Source organism: Anolis sagrei, chromosome 5 (assembly GCF_037176765.1).
Source record: "Anolis sagrei isolate rAnoSag1 chromosome 5, rAnoSag1.mat, whole genome shotgun sequence".
In the NCBI taxonomy this organism is placed as follows: domain Eukaryota; kingdom Metazoa; phylum Chordata; class Lepidosauria; order Squamata; family Dactyloidae; genus Anolis; species Anolis sagrei.
Window position 1 is genome coordinate 120,367,234 of NC_090025.1, and position 20,224 is coordinate 120,387,457.

Consider the following 20,224-nt stretch of genomic DNA (forward strand, 5'->3'; position numbering starts at 1 on the left):
TCTGCTGGAAGCATATGGGAATAAAAGGAAGCAAAAAAATACAACACAGGATCAAGTGGAATAGAAGATATTAGATTTAAAGCAAATGGTAGGCCATATGTAAAGAGGTAAGATAAATAACTATGACCAAATGCTCTGGTTAAGTTAGGTTTCTTTCACCAATGGAGAAGCAAGTCTATACAAAGTGAAATCATGCTTAATCAATTTCCTGTTGCTTTAATTTAAAATTATTACTTCTTTGCTTTTATACACACACACATGTCTTCCCCTTCAATACATGACATACAGTGCTGATAGATAGTTTAGCAATGGAAATGATTGTTTTCACAGGATGTCTGAGCCATGTGTTATGAAATTACGTTTTATATTGTGCAGAAAAATGAATGGCAAGCTCTAATAGGAGGTGCAATCCAGCAAGTTTCCTCCTATTCTGTGTCATGTGGTCATGTATCTTAATTTATAGGTGACAGCCCTCAATTGGGGTTGTTTTATATTTGAAGAGCTGCAATGACCAAATCTGGTTTGAAGACATGGGCCTAAAAAATGTAATCTCGACTGTAATAGATTTATAAATTCCATGCAACATATACAAAAGTTGATGGACTAAGTTATGATTGATTTAATATATCTATTCTAATTGGGAATAAAAATGGATTTGGTTCAAAGTACCTCAACATGCAAGATTAGGAGCCTTGGGATTGCATCCCACGAAGGGAGGGAGCGGGGGGATTCATCTTCTTATTGTTTCTCTTCATTTTGAAGACAGAACCCCACGGAGCCTATCAAATGATGCAGGCTCTTGGAGTTACCCATCAACAGTCGCTAGTATCTGGACAGCAAAGTGAGAAGACACACAGATCTATTGGTCACAGGCCTTCCCATAATGAGGAAAAAAATGTTGAGTTAGGATTCATTTAAAGAGTGTGAATTCAATTTGCTCTGAGACATTGATTTTGGGGAAGATGGCAGCAAAGATTTTTTCTTTTGAATAAATCTGTTGGCATATTCACACTGGTAACCATCCCTAATTATACCACGTACAGAAAACAGAAGAAATTGGCTTTGTTTCCCCCTCAGTGTCTCTTAATTGAAAAGATTTGTCTAGTTCTCATTGCTTCTTTTTCATTGTGCACACCATAGGGTAATTTCCCATCAGTTTAATATTTAACATGGTTTTTGTGGATTTTCATTCTCCTCCTACATGCTGCTTTCCTCTTATCTGTGTCATAAGTGCGAAACCAATCTGTTGTGTGAAATAGAGTGAAGCTTCCTACCCCCACTTGGTAAAGTTTGCAAACACATCTGTGTTTTGTCATTTTATTGCCTTCAGAGGGGGTAAAGATCTTCCAGCAATTTAGCATATGCAGTCAAAAATGAGAGGCAGCTGTTCCCTTGACTCTTCCTGATTTTCTCAAGAGCTAATGAGATAGGCACCCCAAAACCCTTGCAGGCCTCTCAGTTATGATAAGAGAAGCAGTTAGACTTTATCCCTCAAGGAATCCACACACAGGGTAGATAATTCCCCAAACTCATCATTTGTGAAGCTTGAGGTGTATTTCCATTTTTTAAAAAAGAAAAAAAAACACCCTAAAACACACATATCTTAAAAGTTATTGGCTAAAATATGTACAGCTGAAAAATCCTTACAAGGTGCTTTATTTAGTTGCGGTATTTGTATACCACCGTACTCAACCCCAAAGGGGACTCAGGGTGGTTCACAGTGTTGCCAACAATTCAATGCCATTGATAAAAAAACAGTATAAAACATCAAAATTGACCCTTCCCTGACAAAACATTAAACATTATTAAATACATCACATAAAATAACATCACATTTCACACAAAGACATAGCCGTTGTCTGTTAACAGTCCTGGATCATTACACTTTCAACTTTCACTTTAATGTTAAATATCCCTATGATGGGCCAAATGCTTGGTTCCACAGCCAGGTTGTCAGCTGTCTCCTAAAGGTCAGGAGGGAGGGGGCTGACCTGATCTCACTCTGGAGTTCCACAGCTGTGGGACCACTACCAAGAAGGCCCTGTCCCTCGCCCCCCTCCCCTCATCATGTTGACTATTTTTTAGTCAACATGAAAAATAGACAACAGTATGCATACAGGATAGTTAAGGTGTATATGTTCAATATATACATTTTGTATATTTTAAAAAAACACGTTTTGTATATTTTAAAAAAAATCCTTATTTGCCTAATGTGTAAATGAGAGCCAGTGTGGAATGGTAGTTTGAACACTGGACTACAATTGTGCTCACAGCCATTACTCTCTCAGCCTCAGAAGAAGTCAATTGCCAATGATCTTTGAACAAATAATGCCCAGAAAACCCTGTATTAAGTTCATGTTAGAATTACCATAAGTAAAAAAACAACTTGAAGGCATACAACAAGAATAAATGCGTACAGTATATGAACAGCATAAAATCAGAAGTGTATTTTAAAAATGGAATTGGCTAATTGAAAAAACGTACGCAAAAATGGTATTCAGTGAAAAACAAGGGATTAGATTGGATCACCCTAATTTCTTCCAACTCTATGAATGTATAAAAAAGGATTTCCATACTGGAAAAATGAAATAAAGCATCACCATTTCATATCAATAAAGGATGGGATAAGAAGGTAGGTGGCCTTTGGAGAAATGATATAAATGTGTGTTTGGTCTATTCACATCCCTAATATTGACTTCTTTTCTCCAATGAAATGAGAGCAAAGGTTTCTGGGGTCAAGGTGTAATCAGTGGATATTTTATTGACATTCACCTGAAAAATGCATTCAGCTTTTAAAAATGTTTTGTCCTGAAGTTAATTAGGAGACAATCATCATGTCCAGCATTTTTTCCTATGCAAGATAGTAGCTGAAATACTCAAAATGCAATTTACATCCCTTCCCCTATCACACACACGCACACGCGCACACACACAAATCTCTATATTATGCCTAGATTTGCAATGAGTTCTCACTTTGGAGGACTTTTGTAATTGTTGATAAAAAGTTTCAATGAGACATGAAATTTGTATGAGCTTCTAATTCAGAGTAAATTAACATGTCATGATGGGAGTACTTGTTGAAATATTAAAGCTCTGCAAATGGATTCAAAGGGCTGGGGTATGATGGGAAAATTATATATATATTTTAAAGGTAACAAGGGTAGCCTTCCAAACACATTATGAATAGTGCTCCCCATTTGAGGAGAAAATCTAAGACGTGTACCAGCAATAAGGTTGACTCATATTAAGTAAAAACAGTAAATCAATTCCACTCTTCCCCAGTTCTTGTGAAAAGCAGGTTTCAAAAGATAAGAGGAAGCTTTATACAGATTGTGTTGCCAAAGGCTTTCATGGCTGGAATCACTGGGTTGCTGTGAATTTTCTGGACTGTATGGTCATGTTCCAGAAGTATTCTCTCCTGACATTCCACCCACATCCAATTCACCATGGGAAAAGAAAATGAAGGAAATCTGCCATTTCTAGATGTCCTAGTCATCTACAAACCAAATCAACAATTGGGCCATGCAGTTTACAGGAAGCCTACACACATGGATGGATACCTACATTAAAAACTCCAACCATCATCCAGGTCAAAAAAGAAGCACAATTAAAGCCCTGGCAGACCATGCAAAAAATCTGCAATCCCACCACCTCCAAAGTGAACTAAACCATCTAAACTGGGCTCTCCAGGCCAATGGATATCCACCACAGACATCCGAAGATCTGCAAGACAAATAACAAGCCATGAGAGTAAAGACAAAAATCCACCCAAAGGAAAAGTGTTCTTTTGATGAAGAAACACAACCTAGTACAAGCTATCTACAGACTAGGCTTGTTTGAAAAAAAAATGGTTCAAAACTTGTTTTGAATGTAGGGGGCATTGGTGGTTCGATTCAGAGTCACAAAACTTTCTGAAACTTCTAAAACTTCCGAATTGCTTCCTTAATGGCAGACACACATGCGCAGTAGGAAAGAAACAGTATTTCTGTACTTCGTAATAAAAATCAATGTGGAAAAAATATTTTCAATAACTGTAACATGACATTAATTTGATGACAAATTAACATAATGGTACACTGAAGCCATCAATAACTTAGTATCACTCATCATGCTGCATTGGGTCATTTATGGTTTGCTTGAAAATGTTTTTTTCCCCCCCCTCCATAGGACATTACTGCATAAAGCTTATAAACTGCATTGGAGGCTCCTTAGTCTCAAATGAAAAAACTTACCATTATGTCAGGTTCATGTACACTACACTAGCTTCAACTGTGGTGGCTAGATAATGTTTAGCACAGAAGCAAGTTGCAGCATGCTTTAAGGAATTTAAACTTATTTAAGTCAGGGAAAAGCCCAAAACAAGCTCCTGAATGTTTTGTAGCATGCACACAATCTATACCAATTTGCTCCGCAAAACTTGAAGCACGTTACGGACACTCAACTTACTGATGTGCGTTGCAAAACACAGAACATGGCCAGCTGACAAAAAAATGGCCAGCTGGGCAGCAGGTGGCCAATTGACCCACTGGGGGATGTACAGTGAAAACTTTACTTAAGAGTGTCCCACTTAAGAGCATTTTGAGTTAAGAGCTATCACCAAAGGGAGTGCTACCACAAATGTACAAGGCTTTAGGGCTTCAAGAAAGCAACCTCCATGCCTTGTGCTCTTGTTTACTTTGGGAGGTTGCTGTCTGCTTTGCTCTTGTCTGCTCTGATGAATTTTGGGTTAGTTGATTTTGTGTGGTTTTTATTCTTTGTATGTTTGGCTTCATGAAGAGAGGGAAAGAGAACAAGAGAGGAGGAGGCTGAAATGAGTACAGTATGAAGAAAATTATGCTTCTGCCCCTTCATTTTGTGCTTTCTTGCTACAACTTTGTGCTTCTACAATTTTAAAGCTGATCTTTCTTTTTTATTGCTTTATGTGAATGTGCAAGATTTGCCTTGTTGTTATAGTGGCAAACATACATTTTGTTGCCTCAAAGTTACCTTGCCTCAAGTTTGAGCATCTACCATTTGAAAGTTGATCTTTCTTTTTTATTGCTCTATTTGAATGTGCATGTATACATTATTTTTTATTTATAAAGTACATTTTCTTATTTAGGAACAAGTAACAAAATTCATTTGTGAGGGGAGGGTTTGGGGCCCCGGAATGGATTAATATCATTTCAATGCATTTCAGTGAAAAAATTCACTCTGAGAACATTTACTCTATTTGTATCCTTCCTTTCTTTACCCCAAAGGGGTCTCAAGGCATTCCCTTGAGTTCCCTTCAGATAAGAGTGTTTTGAGTTATGAGCTCAGTCATGGAACAAATTAAACTCTTAAGTCAAGGTATCACTGTAATTGAATCCCTCCATTGCTAACTGCCATGTTCCCTTCTTATGTCCATTCCCTGTCCATCCAAGGCATATATGCACTAATTGAAAACCCACTTTCTCTGGAGCTGTCAAGCTGTGGATACTGCAGATTTTGGAACCAATTTGAGGCCACCTTGGGTGGTTAATGTAAACACCATGTTAAACTCAAACCTGTTCCAGAAATGTAAATCTAATCATCTGCACAGCAAACTGGTTTGGAAATGACCATGTGATAATCCATACCCACTGATGCTGTGACTTTGGTGCAAGTAAACATGTATTGTGATCATGTTGTAGACTGTCCTTCTCTCTTCTGCAAATCCAAAAGTCAACAATTTATTTATTTTCAATCACTGCAATTGCTTTCCTTTAAAAAATTAAATCATGGAGCTTTGCTTGCTACAAGCCACTGACATGGATTTCCCCTCTTAATTAAATGTTTCCTGCAGAGCTTTCCACTTATGCATGGTTTTGGTTTGCTAAAATGCTTTCAAAGTAAAAACTATACTTCCCAATTGCAGAAGAAACACAATAGGAAAAGCCTTTTGACTAGAAAATGCTTGTGTATTTTTTAAATGTTCTTATGGACAATGCTTAGGTACTTTGAAAACCAAGAAGCAGAGAGATGCAAGCTCTAAACCTCTCAGCATTCTGCAATTCTTACATTTTAAAGGGGGGCATATGAAGAGGGGGAATGTACAGTTTTGGTGGAGTTACATCCCTTTTAGCTGTGGGAACCTCAATGTGTTTTGAGCTTTTTCAGTGGCCCTTTCACTAGGCTTGGTGTGATTAAGAGGGGCTAAGCAGGCTTACTCCAGACTCAAGCAAGATGGATTTCAACATCACAACCCATTTTAGAAATGTGATAATGTTCCAAGTAACTTTTCAAATTCTGCAGTGAGCTGTATGATGAAGGCATCAGTCTTTTCCCTCCCACTCGCGATGCTGCTTGCACAATCTTTCCCCCACTCTTGGGTTTTAATCAAATATTGATAGGTTGATATACAGTTATTCTTCCATTTGTTACTGGCTATTTTCAAATAAACTTTTTAGAAGGTACAAATGGTGGGAAGCCAGATATAAGGAGTACTATTCATGGCTAATTTCTGTAGAAAACTAGCAGAATCATTGCACTCTCCCATCCCTGAGGCTGAACTTAGCAGGGAAACGTTCATTTCAACTGAGCACAGTGTGAGCACTTCCAAATCAGCTCCACTACTCTAAAAGTTTTATGTCTGTCCCTACCATATGGATCTGAAACTTGAAAGATTTGAATCAGGAACACAATATAATGAAAAGCTACTTATTTTGGCATATAGCAGAAATAGTTTCAGCTATTTTGCTGTAATGTCATCTTACCACATTTGCTGATTAAGAACTTGTGTATTTGATTATTTATGAATTATCTATTTCCCATCTCCTATGTGACCTAACAATTTCTCTAGCTATGTCTAGGTCTGCTACAGTCAACTGTTATCTGAAGTTGACCATAGAATCCAATCATATAAGCATACTCTTTTCCCATTTTCAGTTCCCCCAAACCTGTGAATCTAGGGCACCATCATTTGTAAGGTGCACTGCAGTTTTGGGGCCCCTATAAAAGGGAAAAATGTACCTAGAATATATGAAATACAGTATGTCCCTATTACTCTGAAGTAAAACAACAACACCAACTAGGCTTTCAGAAACTAGGCCTATTTTCTTTCACCATTTTGGCTTGCAAAACAACTGGTAAATTGTGATAAAATGTTTTTGATAACGTGTGAGCCCAAGATAACACTTAAAAATGTAAGAGAAATAAAATCCTGGCAAAGTATCCTATTAACTAAGTTTATTGATGGGAGATGGAAAGAACAAAATAAGGTGAAAAATAATAAACACACACAATAAAACACAAGGGGCAAATCCTGAAATTCACATTATTGATTTGACTAAACATCTGCACAAGGTCAGCTAGGAGAACAGCTAGATGTACAATCAGTATCAGATTATTTTCAGTTACTTTCTGCATAGCTTCCTATATTGGTCAAAATGGATGAGAAAGATAGCTATATCTTCCAAGATGATTTTGATTAGCAGTAGCCTACTAATTTGTCAATGAGCAGGGGCAGAAGACACCCCTCAAAAAAGAGCAGTTGAGGTCAGGCTTTACCTTGGGATGGTGAGAAATGGGCAAGGAATGGACCATTTTTCCTATTAGACCCATTTCTATATCTGAGAGGATATAGCATAGATATGACATGATGGTTTGCCCACATGGAAGTTCTAGCCACTACAGTGAAAGTTAAAATGACAGCCTTGTCAGATTCTGGATTGCTTTGACAACTATCAAATGTCATTTTAAATTAAGAGACATTAAAGGAAGTATGGTTGTCAGAAAGCACTATCTAGCTCCACCCAACAGGTGCCATTCCTTTCTCATCTCTACTTAGCTCTATTTGACAAACTATTTTTAAATGAATTGAAAAAAACTCTGCTGATCTCATATGGCAGCCTGATTTATGCACTACTCATATGTGTAGGGTATTCATAGTGAAATGATTTTTTAAAAAATATTATAAGCTGACTTGAATCCCAGTTTGGAAGGAAGGTGGAGAATAAATACAAAAACAAAACAAAAACTACTCAACAAATCAACAAAAAAAAAAACCCCAAACTAGAGTCCTCTAATATTCATCATAGGGACCTATGTTCTCTATAACTGCTTAAATGTGCATATATTATGTGTATGGGGAAGGTATCATAAGTTACCTCGAATCTTAAATAATTGGTCCGCCAAACCATGAAAGACCCTCAGTGAACATAGGATGTTCTCTGTGCTTTTTACACACATCTCAACAGCCTGTTTGAATTAAAATTAGGATACTTTAATTTATCTTATCTAAGGGGGAAAACTGCAAATTAGTTTTAAAACTTTTTAATTATATAATGCCATCCATGATTCCAGTTTGGCAAGGAATATATTTCAGCCTTGTTTTCTTCCTTCGTTTGTGCTATCTTTTCCCAGTCTACTATGAAATAGTTATTTTGGTCCAAAGTCTTCAGATATTTGTTTCATTTTTCTTCCCTGAAGAAATAATGGAAATAAGCATCTATTTCAACATGGACTGTATGAAATAGATTCCCTTTTCAGCCTCAGGTAATGTAGAATAATTGGCATGGCAATCCCATGCATGTAAAAACTAGAAGTCAGTAATGAGGAATCAAATCAGTTTATTTCCCATTCATACAAGGATCCACTGCACTACATTACCCAATATTTCCTACTTGCTTGTTCTCAATACATTGATGCCAGGTAGAAAATATACTAAGTATTAATAAGACAGAAATAATTATTGCATGGCATATTACTATATTTTAATAGCAAATAAAATTTAAAGCACATTTAAAAAGTAATTATTTAGATTTTAATTCAAAGCAGAAATATGCAAAACATTAATGACTTAACAGAGTAATTCTGGCATGCCTTGAAGTCCTGTAGAGAATCCATGCTCCTCTATATATTTAGATATCACAAGGAATCTAGCTCCCATCCTGCTTTATGTAGTACTGTGAGCTGTAAGACATATTTGCTGCTTTCCATTGGAAAAGGCCAGTGTGATGTATGGCATGGCATGGTGCATCATAATGGAGAGCATAATGGCTGAGCTGTATGGTTTTGAAGTGCCTGCCAGTTCTTCTCCTTTCACTAGACTATTGAATGGCCCACAGTGCCATGGTGTTACACATAGTAAACTAGAAGTTAATCTGCTAGGAATTTAGGATTCAGGATACATGTGCTCACCATCCAAAATTCTGACATAGGTGCTTTATCTATGAAACTTCTCCTTTTGGAAATGTCCCAAAGAAAGGGGCCAATCAGAGGTTAAAAAAGATCAGCAACCAAGTAAACAGATGTATGGAAACCCTATTCATTGTGATAGATTACACTATGTAACATGATATTTTGTTCCTGGGTTATAAATGTAATTTCCTAATTGGTTCTATCATAAGCACATGGGAAAGAGTTTATTAAACTACAAAAAAATTGCTTTTGAAGGATATGCTACAGAATATTTTGTTGTAGTTTTTCGATGAATGTCTCATCAAGTCCAAACCAATTCAACATAGTTTGTGGCAGCCATGAAAAAAAAGTTTCTGGAGTATAACAACTACTTCAAAAGTAAGTGCCATACAATTAAACAGGAATAACACTTTTAAACCAGGAACATAAAATGTTTCAAATTTGTAATATAGTATTATTCATTGTATTGCAATTATACACCAATTAGATTATTTAGGGAGGGGTTTTAGAGTAGGTTTTAGAATTCCATTTCAGTGAATTCATCACTTTTATACGGTTAAGTATTTATAATCAGTTGTGGGTTCAGAACATGTTAGGGATAAATTGGAAAGATATCAGAAGGAAGGACAGTTAATCCCATTGTGTTTTCCCCTGTTCTAAAGTCAAACGTGTCACAAAAGTGTGATAATAAAGAATGCTCCCAGTGAATACTCGATTATTCACCATTTGTCTTATCCTAAGGGAAGTCAGTTAATGAAACTGTTTCTGTGGAACTGGGGGTGGGGTTCTTAAGCAGGATGTGGGATCCAAATTGGCAAGATGTGACATTAAGTCAGCATTTTGATTCTGGTTGGTATAATTTTGATGGTTTTGAATGGCTGAGCTTCACAGATCTGGTAGTGTTCATTTGTCAGAGACACATAATGTTTTATTCCTGAAGGATCTGCAACAGGGAGAGAAGGCACTTTTGGCAAGTCTGGGATTGAGGCTAAGCAGATTGCTTCCCTCATACGTAGAGGGGGAGAGAAGTAGCATTTTGGTAAACATCTATGGCACCCATTTAGTGAAGGGTAGGGTTCTGGAGCTAGCCTCTGTAGGTTATGGGACCCGGGCCGGGGGGGGGGGGGACTTTCCTTGGGGTGGATGTGAGACTGAGACATCACTTTACATCATACAACTGTGGTGGTGGTGGGGTTGGCTTGGCTTTTTAATAGTGGGCCATCCTGGAAGCAACCCAACTTTTGAGTTCTCCTAGGGTGTTTTGCAAAGGGGAAGCTTGAGAAGAGGTCTGGAGAGACCGCCTGCCTTAGTTGCTCCTATGCTAAGCTGCTAATTCATTTTGTATCTTTCAGGGGTTAAAGTGAAATAGTTAAGAGTTAAAATAAAGCAGCCTTAATTTAACTAATCTCTTGTCTGCTCTCTTTATTTTCATGGTTGGTCAGCAATGACTTTTAGGCTGGATCTACACTGCTCTATATCCCAGGATGTGATGCCAGATTATCTTTGTTGAAGTGGATTATATGAGTCTACACTGCCAGATAATCTGGGATAAACAGATAACCTGGGATCAGATCCTGGGATGGGCATCACAGTGTTCATCCCTTTTTTAAAGGCTCTGCCTTTTTGTATTTGCCTCATTGGTAATGAATTGAGTCATTCCTTTCCTTGAGGTAGAGATTGGTAAAAGACCTTGCTGGAGAAACATCTTAAGGTTTTTTTAAAAAATGTAATGGCACTTCCAAACTCTGGTATATTCCAAAGGAGGAAATCTAAGCCAACACTTCTCCCCCTCTTTCAATTTAGTCTACGGAAAAAAGGGAACTTGTAGGTTTCTAAAGCTCATTTCCTTTTTGAAGCTGGTTATAAAGAGTCCTTGATTTTTTTTCCAAGCCTGACCTTGGAAACTTTTTCTAAGTTTTAATATTCCAGGCATATATATGTACATTTAACAAGGCGGTAAACATTTAGACAGCACAGTGACCATATGAACATTGAAATGGCTCATTATTTTCTTGCATAAATCATGCTCTTTATATCCTCTTATGCCATTTCTTCTCAGTCTAGACTTAATGTCAACAAATGTCTTTGTTGTTTTTAAATAAGCCATCTGAAGAGGCATTTAGTAAAATTATTTGAGGTTCCTTTATTGTCTTTTTTCTGTACTTGCAATATATTTCTGTTTCATGGTTATTTTGTCACTAGAATACAGCATTGTTAAAATTCTGGAATTAATTTATGTGCTGCTATTTTTCTTTTTAACAAGAAAAAATTGGGAAAATAACAGGGCCTTCAGACAAATAATGAAGAGGGTTTTTGTTCTAGTAACCATCCTACAAACATTGTTCTCACGTTCGGTGCAATGTTTAACACTGCACAATGTTGTTATAATTTACTTGGTGGTAAGCCCAAATTGACTCAATTTGCCTCTGAATAGACAACAGGGGCAGCCCAAGACATATTTCTGTCTAATCTGGAGCAACAAATGACCAACATGCACTCCAGTCAGGTTTCATATTGCTCAAGACCAGTCAAATTATTTTTTTGAACAAGAAAGAAAATTTCACAGGCTTTTATCCCGGTTTCTTGCTGTGGAAAAATGTATAATAATAACAATTCAAATAGAAAACAAGTTGATGCCCTTTCATGATATCCAAAATCTCTTTCCTCAAGCACCGACTCAGTCTCCTCCTGAGCAAAGCTGATCCTGATAAAGCATAATTACTTGGGTATATGTAATTTTACCAAGTATCCTATTTACAATAAGTATCTGTAGGGAAATTTCAGCCTATATTAAACATGGACAATCTAGATAAACACAAATACAGGTTTCCTTTTTCTCCATGTATTATTCCTGAGATGTAGATGGGAAATGGAATATTTCTTTCTACAATTTGAAATAATATAGCAAAACAAATGAAGTGTTTGGAGATCTGCTACATTTATGTATCAATTAATCATAGCCTGTATAAGACAAGTGTCTCATTCTTTATGCTTATGACTAGGAAGACAGAAAAAGAAGAGAAATACAGCCTCGGTAGGAAAAAAAACATCAATTACTTCTGCATCGACTGTCATGTAAAACAAAACATTATTAGTGGGTATTATTAACTGCAATAAGAATTGATGCATTTGTATTGCATTTGTTGGCAGTGTTAGGTTCTTCTTCTGCTTGAGCTAAAATGAAACAACAGCTTGAATAATTTTTTTAAAAGACCCTTGAGCTTTAATTTTGGTATTGTAAATTACAGACAAAAAATAAGTTTTCTTGTATTTCCAGTCTGTCACTACACACACACACACACACACACACACACACACACACACACAAACATCTCTAGAACCCAAGGGTGGGAATTTTACATCAGCAGTAGTGGTGTGCAAAATTTCACTTTTAATTACTAAGTCATATCTAATTTATAAGTTTTGCATATATGAACAGATATTTTAAGACAATGGTGGTTGGGGGGGGGGGATGTTTGTGTGCAAAAACCAAAGAATCAAAACTCACTCCATACTTTTTCATTTGAATTCTGTAATGCTCAGAAGCATATCAAAGTCAGTTTGATTTTCATCACAAAGGATGGAAAACCAAAAAGGCTGCCATTCCTCTTCAAATTAATGGCCTCTCAATATGAGAGAAAAACAGCAGGGAAGACAAGCTGATTGAAAGAGACTGAGAGAGCACAGAATTCTGGAAAATGTAGTTTGGGAAGGTGAGGAGCCCTATGGCAGAGAATTCAAAAGGCCCTACCCTAAACTACCCTAAACTAACTTTCCCAGGATTCTGCTCAGCATCGGAAAGCTCCAATTAGCATAGGAGAGATATTTTTCCCTCCTAGCAGCAACCAGAATTCCAATAAATTATTGAATCTGCAAAGAGGAGGACTGACTGATACTTCAATACAAGTAAGTAAATCAGTACTGGGCTGGGAAGAAATCCCTAAATTGAAGTTCTATTGATTAATATGAGAGATATTCAATGAGATAGCTGTTGTGGCTTTAGAAAGTAAGTTTTTGTCAAAACCTTTTTTTGACAAAACCCCCAAAATCATTAGATGAATGAATATTTCTAAAACTTGGGAGTGGGGATGGGGATAAGCCCCTATTATCTTGTATCGTTGTGTAGAAAAGCTCTTGTTGGTTTTTTTTTAGTGTTGTTTGTACAAACTTTGAAAATTCTCCAAAAATCTGTGGATGAGTGAAGCATTCTGAGACTTGGTGGGATCACAGTGGTAAATGTGTTCTATCACTGTAGCAAGTTAATGTCAATAGTTCTAACAATGAGGGAGAAAGGCATCCTTGAAGTTTTCTCATTGGCACAATTAATTACTTTTAAAAAGTAATGAGAAGTAGTTTAATCATTACAGTTAAGATACAGACCCCATCCAATTCTGGAAACACTTTAGAAACAATTTTATCCCATCCCCTAATTTTGTAATGAGAAATGAAACATGTTTTTCATTAATCACATAAGTCTAATCAGCAGGACTGACTTCTGCATCTATTTTCAGAATACATGTTCCAGTGAATTTAGTTACACAAGATTGCAGGCGAAAACCTCAGACTAAGTGAGTAACTAAAATATTGTATGTGAATGAAACTAACAGTGAGGATTCACAGTATAGATTTTAGTTAGGAGTCAATATGTGGCTACATTTTAATTAGAAATTAAGGAATTACCTCATCCCCTTAACACCTTCAAATAATTAGTTATTTGTAATTACTTCCTTTATCCCATAAAAAAGCACAAGTGAAACAAAATCACATTCCCCAACCCATCTGTTTATCTGAGTGGCTGATGATCATTTACCATGTTGTCCATTACCATCCTCAGTATGGAAAAATGATTTGAAATATTTCTTGAATGTTGAGACATGTTGATGAGAGAATTCTGAAACAATAAGAATCTTCACAGCTTGGGACATATTCTATGCAAAATTTGCACATGACTGTATTCTTTTAGAAACAGCAATTTTCTGCACAGATAACTTTGAACAGTTTTTGGAATGTTTGTCGTCATGTGGACATTACTGGTATTTTCTTTCAAGAACAAAATTACATTCCTTATTTTTGTCGAAATACGCAGACTAACATCTCCCTTTTTCTTGAGCATTGGAATTCAGGATTTTTATGTTTTTATGGCATGAGATATAAGCTTTTGGGCACAAACTCCCATAATCTCTGACCAGTGGTAATTCTGATTGTGAAAGCTTTGTGCATACATTTTTCGATCTTCTGGAATGGCCTGTTACACAAATAAGGAATTGATGCAAACCTGAAATATGGCTTGCAACCTTAGAGTGTTTCCAATCAATGGGAGAACATTTCATTGGGATTTATGTTCACAGGTATGGTATGATAGGATTCAAATGTGGAACAAAGGGAAGGCTTCCTTTAAGATATTTGGCTTTTATTCTAAATTTGAGATGCAATTTTCATAGCTATCCAAAGAGCAATTATTTGGAAACTATGAAAAAGAAATCATCTAAAAGTTTCATTCCACTTTCCCTCTATTTAAGGGAATGTAACCTTCAAAACTTTGTATTTTCATCCCACTAGCATTTAGAAATGGTGTGAGGTTATGCTTCCTCATTAAATTTTAGAAATCCTTTTAAATTTGAATGAAAATCCAAGGTTCATATCATGAACAGCTAAATGAACGAATGACAAAACTGCTACCTGTCATTGCAGAATGAAATTGATGATTTCCCCCTTGAACAGCAATACATCTAAAGGGAACAGGATTATGTACCAAAATATCTTGCACATGCTACCTTTTTGAGTCTCTTACACATTCATATTGAATTGGAGACTGTCTTTACTTACGTACACTGGAATACATGTGGAATATTGATCGGGCACAGAATGGAGATCTCCATCAGTGTAATGACCTCCATGATCACTGCAGGTAATTTGAGAACTGAATGGATAGTAATGGGCTGGTTGAAAGCAGGAATTATGCATTCAAGTCCAATAGTCCAATGTGTGCATTCACAATAATTCATGGTATAAACACTTAATTGTCAATAATATCTATACAATCCAATGGGTCTTTGAGAATGTGCATTTTGGACAGCAAACATAGGGGTATAACAAGTATCCAAGTCACTGATCATTGGGAAAGAACACATAAAATATGGACACCAAATTTCATTCTGGCTCTGAACAGTAGGTAGTCATTCTATGAAAGAGAAACAAGCAGAAGTCAGTAGATCTGATGTCATCGGTATAGTGATTCTACTCCAGGTTTTAGTCTGAATTTTTAAAAAGCACATGTTGGAGATATGGTCTGGACAAATATACAGAGTGGTTCAAACAACTCATTTGTGGCATCACCACCAGCTTCCCTGACAAGGTCATCTTTCTTGAAGATTTTTTCATATTAATGTCTCTTGTCTAGAAAAAACCCAAAATGCAGTGTTGAAACATGCATTCAAATGTTCCTTATTGCATTTGTAGTTATTCTTAGCTTTTCTATCAACAAATATAACAATTTATTTTCATTAATTTATCAACCATAAATCATTTTTTCTAGTTGCTTATCGTACAAATGAATAGTAACAGGTTTCAGGGGTTATTTTTAATTGTCATTACCAGTCTTAATCTAATCAAATCAGATGAAGCATTATGACCATATTAATACATTTATCAATCTCAGTGTGTCCATTTCCTTACTTTTGGTTAATGTTGATATCTTCCATAACTTCTTTCAGCTAGATATACAGTGTATTCAAACTATGTGCACATTCTCCATTAAGCATGTTGAATATACTCAATGTGAAATAGATAGGTAGATATTACTGATGGAATAGGGTTTTGGGTTGTTTTTCTTCAACATCCTTTGCCATATGATGAACCCTGTGGTTTCAAAGGTTTACAGACAAATGTTTGTGTCTTCTTGCTTTGCAAGACAGAGTTATAACCAGAGCACTGACCTTTGAATTTGTTTTGTGGTCAACATGGCCACATTTCTTTCTAATGTTCAGGAATTTGTGCTCCTCATTTTTTATTTGAAGTGTTTTGTGGAAACAAAAATAGTTTGAATTCAAGAAATATAGATTTCCTACTTTCAGCAATTCTCCTATTTCTTAGAGATATTTGGGAATGACAGGATATTGTGAGAAGGAGTGCTAATAGAGGAAATTAACAAAAGCCATCTCTCATTGGAATGTATGAGAGAAGTAACTGAACTTGGAAATTATTTTTTTACTTATTTATTTACTACATTTATATCCTGCCCTTCTCACCCTGAAGGGGATTCAAAACGGCTTACAAGTAGGCAACAATTAAATGCCGCATAAAACAGACATACAAATAAAATAATCATATGCATTAAAACCAAAAAATTTAAAAAAATCTAAACATTAAAACCAATTATTAAAACCACATACTCCAAAATCATAATCCATGAGTCATTCCAGTCATAATTGCACTTATTCTGTATCACTTATGCACTGAGTTTATTGTCTGAAGGCTTGGTCCCACAGCCACATTTTAAGTTTCTTCCTAAAAGTCAGGAGGGAGGGAGCTGATTTTGCTGAGGAGGGAGTTCCACAGGCAATGGGCCACCACTGACAAAGTCCTGTCTCTTGTCCCCACAAACCGCACCTGCAAAGGAGGTAGGACCGAGAGCAGGGCCTCTCCAGAAGATCTTAACCTCCAAAGTGGTTCATAACTGTTTAGGTCTTTATAGCCTAAAGCTAGCACTTTGAATTATGATTGGTAGCAGATTGGCATTCAGTGGAGCTGACGCAACAGAGGGGTTATGTGCTCCCTGTACACTGCTCCAGTGAGGAATCTGGCTGCCACCTGTTGGACCATTTGAAGCTTCCGAACAGCCTTCAAAGGCAACTCCACATAGAGTGCGTCGCAGTAGTCTATTCAGGATGTAACAAAAGTGTTGTCCACTGTGGCCAAGTCTGGCTTCTCTAACGCAGACCATTGTGAATATATTATAAGTATTTCAATGTTGTTCTTTTTGGTATCATATGCTTCCTCCTTTGTTTGATCTTAATGTTCTGTCCCTCATTTGCCCTCACTGATGTGTAATCCAATTGACTGTGATTTTGTTGATGACACTGCTACATCTGATTTCGTGACATTCTGGAGTCCTAAACTCTTTTAAAAAGTCATTCAGATTAAACGAAGCCAAGGACAATCAGGGTAAAAAATATGCAAAGGAAAAATATGCTGAGAAAAAATAAGCTCCAGGAAAGCAACAAGATAGAGAAGTAAAACATTTCCACTTTTCCGCATGCTGAATTTCTTTGCACCCCACCTACATTTTCTTCCTATCCGTATTTTGTACAGTATTCCATAGCAAGAAAGCTTTCTTCTGCAGTTGAGATCTGCACATATTTTCATACATTTTCCTTAATTAGCAGAGATGCTATTTTCCCCATTGATCCAAAAAGTCCCTGTAGATTAATTTCAGTTCTGCACATTTTAGCTGTCTGTACTTTAAAACATGCACATTGTTTCCCTGCTCACTTGAGCTCTTAGAACCATGCTGTAAGCCTCAAAAGTATTTGAATGCTCAAGGCAAGGTGGTCTTTTCTCCCTCAAAATAAATCTCAGGAAGTGTAAAATTGCTATTTTTGTCAGTGCTATCAGGTTGGATGAAATATCTCTCCTTTCCTAAATAGTATTGAATCAAACAGAATGGTCACCAAGGTGATCAACTTTTGGAACAGATTCAACTACAACAAATGTACTGATGTCAAGGTGGATATTAGGCTTGGGTAACCACGGAAAAATTTGGTTCTAAACTTGTTTTGTTTTTAGGGGGCCCTTGCGTTTCGTTTTTTTTAATAATTCCAAAATTTTCCTTTTAAAAATTTTGAAATATACGAAATTTCGTATAATTACGAATCGATTCGTTAATGGCGGACGCGATTGTGCAATATGCTAAAAAAAACCTCCAAATGGGACAGGGGGAACTTCTGAAGCTTCCCTCTCCCTCTGTTGTTGACTGTTGGTGTGATAAAACAAACAACAACTATAAAACTTGCACCAGACATGCGAAAATAATTACGAAATAATTACAAAATAATTACAAAATAATTACAAAATAATTACAAAATTATTACAAAATAAATTGAAAAAAAATTTTCGAATCTAATTTACTCCTCACACTATTCCTGCATGGCTCAATATTGGATCGTAAGCTAATTTAAATACGAATTAATAACAAATTACGAAATTAACGAACGAAACCACCCAAGCCTAGTGGATATTCAAATTAGAGCAGATTCAATGATGTCTAAAAAGTTACAGTCTAGAAAGTAATGACTGAACATCTGACTGCCCCTTAATAAATGCATGTGTGTGTGTGTGTGTGTATCTTTACTTGTTAGTATAATATAGATATTTGTGCAAAGAGAGGGGGGCATTCAAACGGATGTGCAAACAGGGTCTATAAGAGCAGAGTTCAACTGTTAATATCACTCCAGATCCAAAGAGAGGCCCAAGAATTTATGATGATTTGTATTTTACTGTATTTTATTTTAATCTCTGTCTGGGCTTGGTTCCTATGTAAGCTGCTCTGAGTCCCTTCGGGGAGATGGTGGTGGGATACAAAAATAAAGTTATTATTATTATTATTATTATTATTATTATTATTATTTCTGACAGTAGGAAAAAATACAGTAGACATTCTTCCAACCCCCATCCATGCCTGAAAGTATTCTTATTCTGCCTTGCAAAATGTCTCTTGGAGGCTCTTTCTGTAATTATGATGTTAGACTTATTTATAAGTTAAATAATCATGATTAAAATAAGACCCAAGTATGTACATACTCTGCTAAGGGCATTCTGTGTTCCCTGCTGATGCAGCATTGCTGCCGTCAAAGAAAATGTTTTGTGTTAGATGCATTCTTTTCCCCACCATAGGCAGGGGAGCATTCAGGCTTGTGACAAGGAACGAGGCTAATAGGCAAACAACAATGAGCTCACAAGGGATTTATATGGCAAAGTTCAACTCCCCAGTGAACCCACTGCAGCGGTTCTGTCTAGCCTATCACATCTCAACAAATTAGAGGCATAAAGATGCTTACAACACCAGAAAAGACAAATGGGGAGCCCTGTGCAGGAAAAATTGGAGACCAATATAATTGCTATTACCAAAATGTATGACAATGTTGAACTCTACGGCAGGAGGGAGAGGAAGAACAAAGCAACAATGTTGAGGGAAAATTGTAATGATTAAAAAAATCACCTTTAAAGCTAGAAGAAAGGGAAGAAGTATATTGTTTCTCATGCTAATATTATAAAAAAATGTTATTTTTTAAATATCTTCCATTCTTGCTAATAATCAAATTCCCATGATCTTGCAAGTCTAAAACAACACTATATTTACTATCAGCAATGAGCATTGTAATGTCATACATCAATATTGCTGTCACAATGTATCCATAACAGCCTTTTTGCTACTGCATTCCCATAATAATATATTAATTTACATATTTTCTTATTTATTTATTTATTTACTTACTTACTTAATTTATATCTTGCGCTTCTCACCCTGGAGGGGGCTCTGAGCAGCTTTACAAATTACGGCAAAAATTCAATGCTACATCATGCACATGATATAAACATACCATATTAAATTCTAAAACAAGTAAAGCATATAAACAATTTAAACACATAAAACAGTAAAACAGATTAAAACATAGAAAGTGTCAAGACATGATTTCTAAGCTTCTAAGTTTTCCCATGGTCATTATCCAGACAGCAAAGTTAATGTCAAATTCCACTTACCCTATTCTCTGAATGCTTGTGCACAAAGCCAGATCTTTATTGGGTTGTTGTAGGTTTTTCGGACTGTATAGCCATGTTCTAGAGGCATTCTCTCCTGACGTTTTGTCTGCATCTATGGCAAGCAACGTCATCTATGCATCTATGGCAAGAAATGTCAGGAGAGAATGCCTCTATAACATGGCTATACAGCCCAAAAAAAACCTACAACAACCCAGTGATTCCGGACATGAAAGCCTTCGCCAGATCTTTATATTTTTTCCCCCATACTGGGGTGCAAGGAGACTTACAGAAATTGGAACATATACAGTTAAAATCACTTTCAAAT